Source organism: Lontra canadensis, unplaced genomic scaffold (assembly GCF_010015895.1).
Source record: "Lontra canadensis isolate GAN:19392208 unplaced genomic scaffold, GSC_riverotter_1.0 scaffold19, whole genome shotgun sequence".
Lineage (NCBI taxonomy): Eukaryota > Metazoa > Chordata > Mammalia > Carnivora > Mustelidae > Lontra > Lontra canadensis.
This window is the reverse complement of record NW_022631013.1, coordinates 51,551-62,471: the sequence shown is the minus strand read 5'-3', so window position 1 is coordinate 62,471 and position 10,921 is coordinate 51,551.

Here is a 10,921-nt window from a genome sequence, read left to right as displayed (position 1 = left end):
TGAAAAACTGAGTGTTTTTCAAAGTTAAACCTTAACTGCTAAAAGCTATAATTTGGTACCCATAATATTTTTCCAGTTGTAACATAATTCATGGATAGGTTGTGTTTTTGCAGGAAATTTGCCTGAGGTGTATGTTGTGAGGAGGTGCATTTTATCAGTGACCTGATAGAAACCATGATTCACTGGATACGTCAGAGAAATTAATGGGAAGAACCCAAGTTTCAACAGCATCTTTAATAAGGGAAGGCTTTGGTCTTCTCGACTTTTAAATTATACATTGAGAAATTATCTGATAACTTACAAAGTAAGTTTCTGTTTAGAAATATGCAAGTAAATAGCAAGAGGAATGTAATGCATCCTATCTTTTATCCTTTAAGTGATCCCCGTATGAAATCGCCCATATAACTTCTCAGGGATCTGCTGGATCTGCTGGATCTGGCTGGTAAATTAGATACTTGCTAGCATTCAGTTCTCTTTTGCATATGCAAAATGAGCCTGACAAAGTCACAAGAAAATATTGTTTTCCAATATGTAGTGTATACATTCTAAAATGATGCAACCTACATCTGCCTCTCAATTATAAATATTAGGAATATTTTAAAAATGAACTTTTGGCAGAAATTTTGATTCAATGAAGTCTTCTTGATTCAATGATGTATTTTTTTTTTTTTTTAAAGATTTTGTTTATTTGATAGAGATCACAAGCAGGCAGAGAGGCAGGCAGAGAGAGAGGAAGGGAAGCAGGCTCTCTGCTGAGGAGAGAGCAGGATGTGGGGCTCAATCCCAGGATCCTGGGATCATGACCTGAGCTGAAGGCAGAGGCTTTAACCCACTGAGCCACCCAGGCACCCCAGTGATGTATTTTTTTTACCTGTATTTTGTAATCTATATTGTATTTACCTTTTATTTTGATTCAGTGTTCTGCTCTTGATGAACCAAAAATTCCTGAATACCTTTACATTAATAGATCATGTTATGAAGTTGAGCTTATTCTAGGAAGTCAGTTAGTACCTGTTCCATCCGAGACCTCGCCCCAGCACAACTTTTTATAGGGTCTTGTACAATAGAATCCTCATAAGCTCCCATCCTCCCATAAGAAATATACATGCATATGGCATGTGTGTAAGTAAATGACTGTGTGTGTATATACACAAATACATGGTTCCAGACTTAGGAAACATTGAACTTTTGCTTCTGGTAAATGCAATTGATAATTAGCCCTGTTTAAGTGAGTGTACTTCTTCTTATATGTACCTTGATAGGGCTGTGTAACTAAATGTTTTCCATTTATAGGAATATCTTAGGTTCATTTTTTGTTTTTAAGTAATATTTACTAGTATTTTTATCAGAAACATATAAAGAAGAAAACAAAAATAACTTGTAACACTGTCAACCAATTATTTTTAGAATAATAAACCACAGTTTAAAATAATGAATCACTCATGTTTCCTACAAGAAAAATTTATATGTACCAGCCAGGATATGTATGTGTATATACATACTTTCATGCTTACAGCTGACTCTTAAACAATGTGGTCTGGAGGTACTGACCCCCCATGCAGTCAACAATGCACATATAACTTTGACTCCCCAGAAACTTAACTACTGAGAGCCTACTGTTGACTAGAAGCATTACCAAGAACATAAACAGTCAATTAGGACATCTTTTATATATGGTTGTGGCGCCTGGCTGGCTCAGTGGATGGATCCTGTGACTCTTGATCAGGGTTGTTAGTTTGAGCTCCACATTGGGTGTAGAGATAACTTAAAAATAAAATATTTTTTAAAAACCCATTTTGTGTATGTATTATATATTCAGTTATAATAAAATATGCTAGCAAAGAGGAAATGTTATCAAGAAAAAATCGTAAGGAATAGACCTTGACCTTGGCAGCATAATTATGGATCTGTCTCTTCAGGCAAAGGAAACAAAAGCAAAAGTAAACAATTAGGACTACACCAAAATAAAAAGCTTTTGTGCAGCAAAGGAAATGATCAAAAAAACAGAAGGCAACTTACAGAATGGGAGAAGATATTTTCCAAAGATATATCCAGTAAGGAGTTAATATCCAAAATATATGAAGAACTTATACAACTCAACATCAAAAATATACAAAGCACTTGAAAATATCTGATTAAAAAATGGACAGACGACCTGAGTAGACATTTTTCCAGAGAAGACATGCAGATACATGAACAGATGCTGAACATCACTAACCATCAGAGAAATGCAAATCAAAACTGCAATGGGATATCACCTCATACCAGCCAGATTGGCTAGTATCAAAAAGATAAGAAATAATGACTATTGGTGAGGATGTGGACAAAAGGGAACCCTAGTGCCTATTGGTGGGAATGTAAATTGGTGCAGCTATTGTGGAAAACACTATGGAGGTTCCTCAAAAAATTAAAAATAGAAATACCGTATGATTCAGTGATTCCACTACTGGGTGTTTACCCAAAGAAAACAAGAACACTAATTAAAAAATATACACCCCTATGTTTATTGCAGCATTATTTACAATAACCAAGATATGGAAGTGGTGTCCATCAATAGAAGAATGGATAAAAAAGATGTGGTATATACGTGTGATGGAATATTGTTCAACCATAAAAAGAATGATATCTTGCCATTCGTGATCACAAAGATGGACCTAGAGGGTATTATGCCAAGTGAAATAATTCAGAGAAAGACAGATACCATATGATTTCACTTATGTGTGATATCTAAAAAACCAAGGACCGAATAAAACAAAAACCAGACTCTTCAATACAGAGAACAAATTGTGCTGGGCAAAGGTGATAGATTAGATAGATAGATAGATAGATAGATAGATAAAAGGGATTAAGAGGTACAAACTTCCAGTTATAAAATACATAAGGCATGGGGATGAAAAATACAAATAGGGAATAGAGTCAGTAATATGGACTGATGGTGACTACACTTACCAAAATGAGCATGAGTAACATAGCATCATTGAATCAATATGTTGAAACTAATACTAATGTGCTTCAACTTAAAATTTGTTTAAAAGAAAGTTATAAGGAAGAGAAGCTACATTGACAATGCTGTATCTATCGGAAAAAATCTACATACAAGTGGACGCGTGCAACTGAAACCCATGTTGTACATGAGTCGGTTGTACACAGACGTGCTCTTACACAGCATCATCATTCTGATGCCTTAAGCGTTGGTAAGGATGATAAAAGACCCTAACGTGAGATTATATCATAATTCATAGTCATAATTTAGCCAGTATCAGTCATACTGATGGATACTCAGGTTGTTTCCAGTTCTTTGGCTGTTTAAAAACAAGGTCGCAGGGAACATCCTTGGACATACAACCTAGTGGTGCTCTTGCAAATGTACTTGTGGAATAAGTTCCTCGCTGGGAATTGTTGGCGCAAAAGAGCACTATTTTTAAGGGCCCATAAAACAGTGAACTACACACTGCATGGTGATGGTTTGTTATTCTTCAAGTACATAGGAGTGGCAGAAATTGACCAATGAAGTTACTAGAGGAAAAATGAAACTGTGCTAAGTCATCACTGGGTTGTACAATAGGCTGTAAATATGGTGGTAATAGCCCATAATTAACTATCATCAGCTTTAGACTTTACTGATTTAGACTTTATGTCAGAATTTTCTCCGTGTCGTTTGACAAAACAGTCAGTACACATTCTCAGGCTTCATTTCAGATCAAAGGCCACGAAACAAAGACACCACAGCCTTCCCAACCACTGTAAGAAGACCTTTGTAATGTTCAGGGAAAAGCTTGCATTTCTAATTAATGAGTATGTTTTCCCTCCCTCAGGTGTAAGGGAAGATTTTGGAAAAGTAAACCACTGAAGAGACATGATATTGCTCCTGTAACTTAGAACTGGAGAGGAGGCAAGATGCTGGCATAGCTGTTGAACTGCGAACCTGCTATGCCAACATATTGCCATCTTTCTTGTCTGACAGCAGCCATGGCCACTGCCTGCCACCCCTCATGTGTTGCTACGGATGTGTGCCCTTCCTTGGATGTGGGTTTCCATGACCTGGCCCTGCTCAGCTCTCTGACCTCTCACACAGAGCATGTGTCACTCCATTTTAGCCCCAACTGGCCTCTCTGGAAGTTCCTGCCTCTTTCTCATCATTTGGGTCTCAGTGAGGGCATCAGCTCCTGAGAGAAGGCTTCCTTGGCCACGCTGTCTAAAATAGCTACCCCATACCCCAGTTGCCCTTCACCCCTGTGTCCCGTTTTATTTTTTCAAAATATTGGTCACTCCCTGGAATAAACTCTTTGATTTAAGTATCTTTCTCTCTCACATTAGAATGTAAGCCCCTTGGGGTTAGGGACCTTGTTTTTCTCTTTCAGCCACTGAATCCCCAGAGCCTGACACACAGGAGGCCCTCAGTACATACATTTGAAAACTCCATCCTGACTTTCATGGTATAAGGAAGATGTCAAATAATTATATTTTCTCCATTACACATGGCTTTGGTGAAACACTGACTCGCAATAACAATATAAAGAACTACACAGTTGTTGGGTTCTGGACCTGTAACTCTCACTCCTTAAAGTAGTCAATATGACATCACCGGTTCCAGATTTTATCAGTATATCATAATGAGAAAAGCAGGAGAGCTTCAAAACCAAGCCTCTGTGAGACTCTCACACTGGCATTACCTATCTCTGTGTTCTTGGGCAAGTCATTTAAACCTTGAGCCATGGTTTTCTTAATTGTAAAATGAGGATAGTAGTACTAATCCCAAAGGATTCTTGAGTCAAAGAGATAAGATATTTTAGCCCAATGATTCTTACTTCATGTCTGAAAAGATAGTGTCTGAAATTCCTGACATACATGTTAGAGTAGGCAACCAACAAATTTTAATTATCTTACTATCAAGAAAAAAAGTAAATTTTTCTTCAGTTAGACACAGATAATCTGACATGAAATGAATGGAAGTGCTACGGCAGAACCATAACCCAGGCGGAATTCTGTGTTAAGACTCAAGAGCTCTTGAGAGGCCAAGGACTTAATTGTCCAAGTATCTCGAATTCTTCTCCTCCTCTGGTTAGTTCTCCCTCCTCTATCTTCCTTTATTCCTGGAGTTACTGGTCTTTGGAACACTTTTCTTTCCTTCATTTCTTTTTTCTTCTCCCACCCTCCCCCCTTTGGATCTCTTTTAAAAGCAACTTTCAGAGATTTAATTTATAGAGGAAGAATATTTAATAAATACTTATTTGTTCATGTTTTTAAGCATTGAAGCTTTAGTAAAGTGTTCTGCTTTTAATAAACTAAATTCTATTTTAATTTTGATGCTTTTCTGAGAAATAAAATAACTTAGTATTCTTGACTCATTATTTATTGCTACTCATGGTATTATAACTCTGACGTACAGAAAATGTGCATTATGCTTTTGTGTCATGCCTCTGAGAGCATATTAAACTGAGCTATTAATTTAATAAAAACATGTTGCACGAAAGTATAGCAATTTTAGTCCACAAGTTTTATAAGCATTCTTTTTATAGCTGACAATGATTAGTTTAGAAACATTTAAAACTCAATACAATAATTAAGGAGCTTATGCTAAAAAGCAGTATTATTGGCCTTCAATACTTCTACTCTGAAGTATCTAACAGATTAATGATTTCCATCTTGATGGCCTGTGTGTTCATTACCTTAATTTGTTCTTTTAATTCTTGAAGAAATCAATACACAGAACACCAGCCCTGGGGGGTCACTGCATAAGCTAATGTTGCCCATGAAGAACCCACTGAAAATTGACATCTGCATTGCCTTATTCATTCCCTGTCTTGCTGGTAAACATTGGTGCACAATCAGTAGACCAGGACATCCTGACATACTGCTTGTTTTAAGAACAGTTGTTATTTAATACTTTTTTTTTTTTTTTTTACACCTAGAACTTTGTTCTAAAAGAACTTCTAAAACTTTGTTTCATTAGCTTGTTTGGGCTTCTCTCACCTTTTTCAGAGTTCCATTTACCCTCATCTACATCAGTTGACAGAGATGTCCACTGCCCCTTGACCTCAAAATAAGGTGAGCTGGACACAGTGTGGAAATGAACATGGAGCTTGCTTGGATTAATCCTCCACATCTTCATGTGTTTTACTGTAACTTGCCAAACATCTGAACCTTCTTTTTTGATTCCAAGTAGTCATGGGGGCATTGGGTGGGGGGAGGGCAGCAGAGGGTTGACTTAGACAACTTAGGAAGAGCAAAGTGGAGGACTAAGAAATTATTTTTTCTCCTGTATCCTGTAATTTCTTTAAGTCTGCGGTTTTCAACCTTCAGCATTCATTATCAGTTACCTGGAGAGCTTGCAAAGAAATGCAGATCCCAGACTATCCCCCAGACATTCTGATGTACTGGGTTTTAATTGAGACTCAGGAATCTTCACTAACCAGGCACCTTGCCAATAGTTTGACAATGTACTACTACACTTGGAGGACCCTTGTCTTCAGTCTGAAATGAGAGGGCAAGTTTTAAAAAATCTCACAGAGTTCCCAGTAAGGAACTTGGGCGTGGTCTTGCGCGCAGCCTGCTCTCCTGCTCCATCGAAGTGCTTGTGAAAATCCAGAACAGTGTTCTGTGACCGTGTTCTCCTTATGCTCTGGGCTTGATTGTATGAACAGCCCACGTCACTGCACACAGAAGCACCATGGCCTCTGCTGTGCTCCGCAGCCTTGTTTTTCACTCAGTCATCTTTTCTCCACTGGTTCGCATTACAATTCCTGAGATGTTTTATGTTCTCTCTGACTGACTTGATATTGACCCAAATCGTTTACCTCTATATATTCTTCTTTAGAATTTATGTCACATTGTAAATGATATATGAGCTCCTCGAGGCTAGAGACTAGGTTTAATTATGCAGAAGAGGAATTTTCAACATTATTGGACTCCCTACAGTGACAAATCTTTCTATAAATGGAAGGATCACATCTTAACTGATCTGTTTCTTAAGTTTAGATTTTTGCGGATTTTTAAAAAAATTGGAACATCTTTTCTGTTGTGAGACAGTGTGTATAGTAGAAACAGCTTTAGAATGAAATGCAAAACATCTAGGCTGTAGTCCCAGACCTGTCATTTTCTAACTTTCTACATGAATTTGGGCAGGGCATTTAATCTGTCATCTTATTTGGAAGTAATAGCACGAGAAACTATATGATACATTAGAAAAAAAGGGAAAGCAAAATACAGCTGTGAAAACAGCATATAGGCAAGCTGGGAGGGAATCTACAAAAAGAAAATAGTTGGAGATTTTTAGTGGTCATTTTATTTTAAAGTTTTTACAGTGTTTTACTGCTTTGTATTGTTATTGTCCAATTTAAATATGAGTAAAAAATAATGAGTTTTGATTGCAAGGCAGAACTTTATTCTCATCCAGCCTGAACCTTTTATTTGCTAACTAATCCCAGTCAAAAGAGAAATGTGATATTTTAGTTGTATCTTGAGGAAACGTCTGGCTTCTGTTATGCTGTTGAAAACCTAGATAGAAATAGCTTATTGGCCTTCAAATAATAATGATAATGACTTTGTGACTCGTATAGCTTTTTTCTATGCCATTGGCTTATTATGAGATTCAAATTATTTAAGGTATATGAAGCTGCTTTGAAAATGATTAGAAGTAGGGATGCCTGGGTGGCTCAGTTGGTTAAGTGTCTGCCTTCGGCTCAGGTCATAATCCCAGGGTCCTAGGATCAAGTTCCGCATTGGGCTCCTCACTCAGCCGGGTTCCTGCTTCTCCCTCTGCCTGTTGCTCTCCTGGCTTGTGCGTCCTCTCTCTCTCTCTGACAAATAAAATCTTTAAAAAAAGAAAAAAGGAAATGGTTAGAAGTTTTGTGAAGTCTTAAGAAACTATAATTAAATCCTTCTGACCCTCCCTCTTTTTCTTCACCCCTACAAATGTTGACTTTTGAAGTGATTGAAATTGAAGTGTTTTATTCTAAATGGCTATAAAGTTTTAATTCATAAGATTCCAGTCATTTACCATTATACTTATAGCAGCTAACCTGACAGGAACCGTGGGCCCATCTTCTTTTAGTTCCGCTCATCTGGGAATGCAGAAGCAAAAGAATGGGAGGCCTGGAGCCTCCAGTACCAGACATTGCCTACTCCATCTACGTGTAGCTCAAAACCACATTCAAACAAAAGTACCACATATAGTTTCACTGAAACTAAGATATTTTTATTCCCATATAAATATTTTATGTATTTGTTTAATGTATGTTAGAAAAGTATACATTAGAGTGTACTTTTGAAAGTAAATTTATTTTGGGTCACCTGGATGGCTCAGTCGGTTGAGCAGATGACTATTGATTTCAGCTCAGGTCACCATCTCTGGGTCGTGAGATCAAGGCCTTCATTGGGTTCTACCCTCAGCACAGAGTCTGCTTGAGATTCTCTCTCTTCCTCTCCTGTGGCTCCTTCCCCTCTAAAAAATACTAAATAGCAATTTAAAAAAAGAAAGTACATTTGTTTTAATATTGTAAAAGTTAATTTAAATAAAACTTTCCTAAACTTATTGGAAACAAAAACAAGAAAAATATGAACGTGATCCCACATAGCCAAACTTTGGGAAATAGGAATTTGGGTGAGCAAGATCCTGCTGTGGAGAAGCAGGGAGAACTTTATAGAATGGGATAGTAGTTTCCTTTTTTTTTTTTTTTTAAAGATTTTATTTATTTATTTGACAGAGAGAGACACAGCAAGAAAGGGTGCACAAGCAGAGGGAGTGGGAGAGGGAGAGGCAGGCTTCCCGCTGAGCAAGGAGCCCGATACAGGGCTCCATCCCAGGACCCTGGGGTCATAACCTGAGCTGAAGGCAGACCTTTTTTTTTTTTTTTTAAGAGTAAGATCTTTCTCTCTCTTTCTTTTTCTTTCTTTCTTTCTTTCTTTCTCTCTTTTTTTTTTAAGATTTTATTTATTTATTTGACAGCAGAGATCACAAGTAGGCAGAGAGGCAGGCAGAGGTGGGGGCAGGGAGGGAAGCAGGCTCCCCACCGAGCTTAGAGCCTGATGTGGGGCCTGATCCCAGGACCCTGGGATCATGACCTGAGCCAAAGGCAGAGGCTTTAACCCACTGAGCCACCCCGGTACCCCTGAAGGCAGACACTTAATGACTGAGCCACCCAGGTGCCCCTGGGATAGTTGTTTCCTAATGTACAATGTATAGTTCAAATTGAGAAGTTGATATATTCTTGGATGAAGAAAATTTTTGGTTTAAGTGAGAATGAATGGACTTCACCTGTACATTGCATATATGGTCATATAGTTAATTACTTTTGAGAGTTACTAATACTTCCCTGATGTAAAGGTCTTGCATCTTCTGTGTTTGAAAGCCAAGCCCAGTTTGTAAATAAGAAAGTCTATTCATAAATGATTAGCCAATCTGAGCAAGTATTTGAGGGTAGATGTGTGACCTTGATAAGAGGGTCCTCAGTGCCAAACTGTGGCAGTTTCTACTGACAGAGCAGGCACAGAATCTGTATATATACAAGAAAAGCAGATACTCTTTTTTGGATCGTCTAGAGAACTTTCAAAGCCTCATCTTATATAAGAAAATAACAGTGGGAGATTTGTCTTATAGTGCCTACTCAATGCCATGAGAAATGAAAATTAGAAAAATGTCAGCAAAAATAATTTGCTAAGTTTGAAATTCAAAATTTAGAAGTCCTAAAAGATCTGTATGAAGGAGAACCATCAAGCATGCACAAGGAAACAAAACCAGGATGACATCACAGGAAAGTGATGTAGTTACTGGGAAGCAGGCCACCCTTCATAGTTTGCATACTTTGGAAATATGTTCTATCTAAATGCCTAACTTTCCAGAAAAATGAGTAGTTTGACTTGCTGATTCCAAATTAATTATCTGGTCATTGGCATAATTTATAGGAGTGCACTCATGGAATTTGACCCAAATTACCTGCTCATGTTTGCAGATCTGCCTTTTCACTTGCAAACTTTTTCCTGATTTCTAAAACTGTATGAGGGACCCACGTACCAGACTTTGAGACTAGTCATAAAAAATTAGGTTGAGTCTTTTGCTGGATTGTGGAGATTAGGAATGGGTGAGGAGGAAGAGAAAAAGAGGAGATCATCTTGGGAAGATTAAGGTCTAATATATATGGGTGACACCCAGGCGCCCCTAATATATTTTTTAAAAGAATTATTTCTGGGACACCTGGGTGGCTCAATGGGTTAAAGCCTCTGCCTTCTGCTCAGGTCATGATCCCAGGGTCTTGGGATCGATCCCCGCATGGAGCTCTCTGCTCAGCGGGGAGCCTGCTTCTCTTCCTCTCTCTCTGCCTGCCTCTGCCTACTTGTGATCTGTCTGTCAAATAAATAAATATAATCTTTAAAAAAAAAGATTTATTTCTTTGAGAGAGAGAAGGAGGGTGAGTAGTGGGGAGGGGCAGAGGAAGAGAGTGTCTCAAGCAGATTCCAGGCTGAGTGTGGAGCCTGATGCAGGGTTCGATCTCTCATCCAGGAAATCATAACCTATGCCAAAATCAAGAGTCAGATCTTAACCAACTGTGCCACCCAGATGCCCCAAGGTCTAATATTGAAAGAAAGATGAGCACTTGAGAATGAAAAAAGGTAAAAACAAAGGAAGCAAATACAACTAGTGGCAAGGCCATAGACTGAAAAATAATTGAAATCCCATGTTGTAAGATGCAACCAATTAGAGTCTTTCAATGAATACTTTTCCTAAATTTTAATACATTCAAAATAATTATATAGTGTTTATAATTATTTTGAATGATATGACTGTTTGCATCATACAAATACTATCAGTTTTTTGAGAATTACAGAAGTCCTTTACCCAACTTTCTATGTCATGGCTTAGTTTTTTTGTACTTATTTATTCATCATTCAGTATTTATTAAGCACATTCCATGTTTCAGGAATA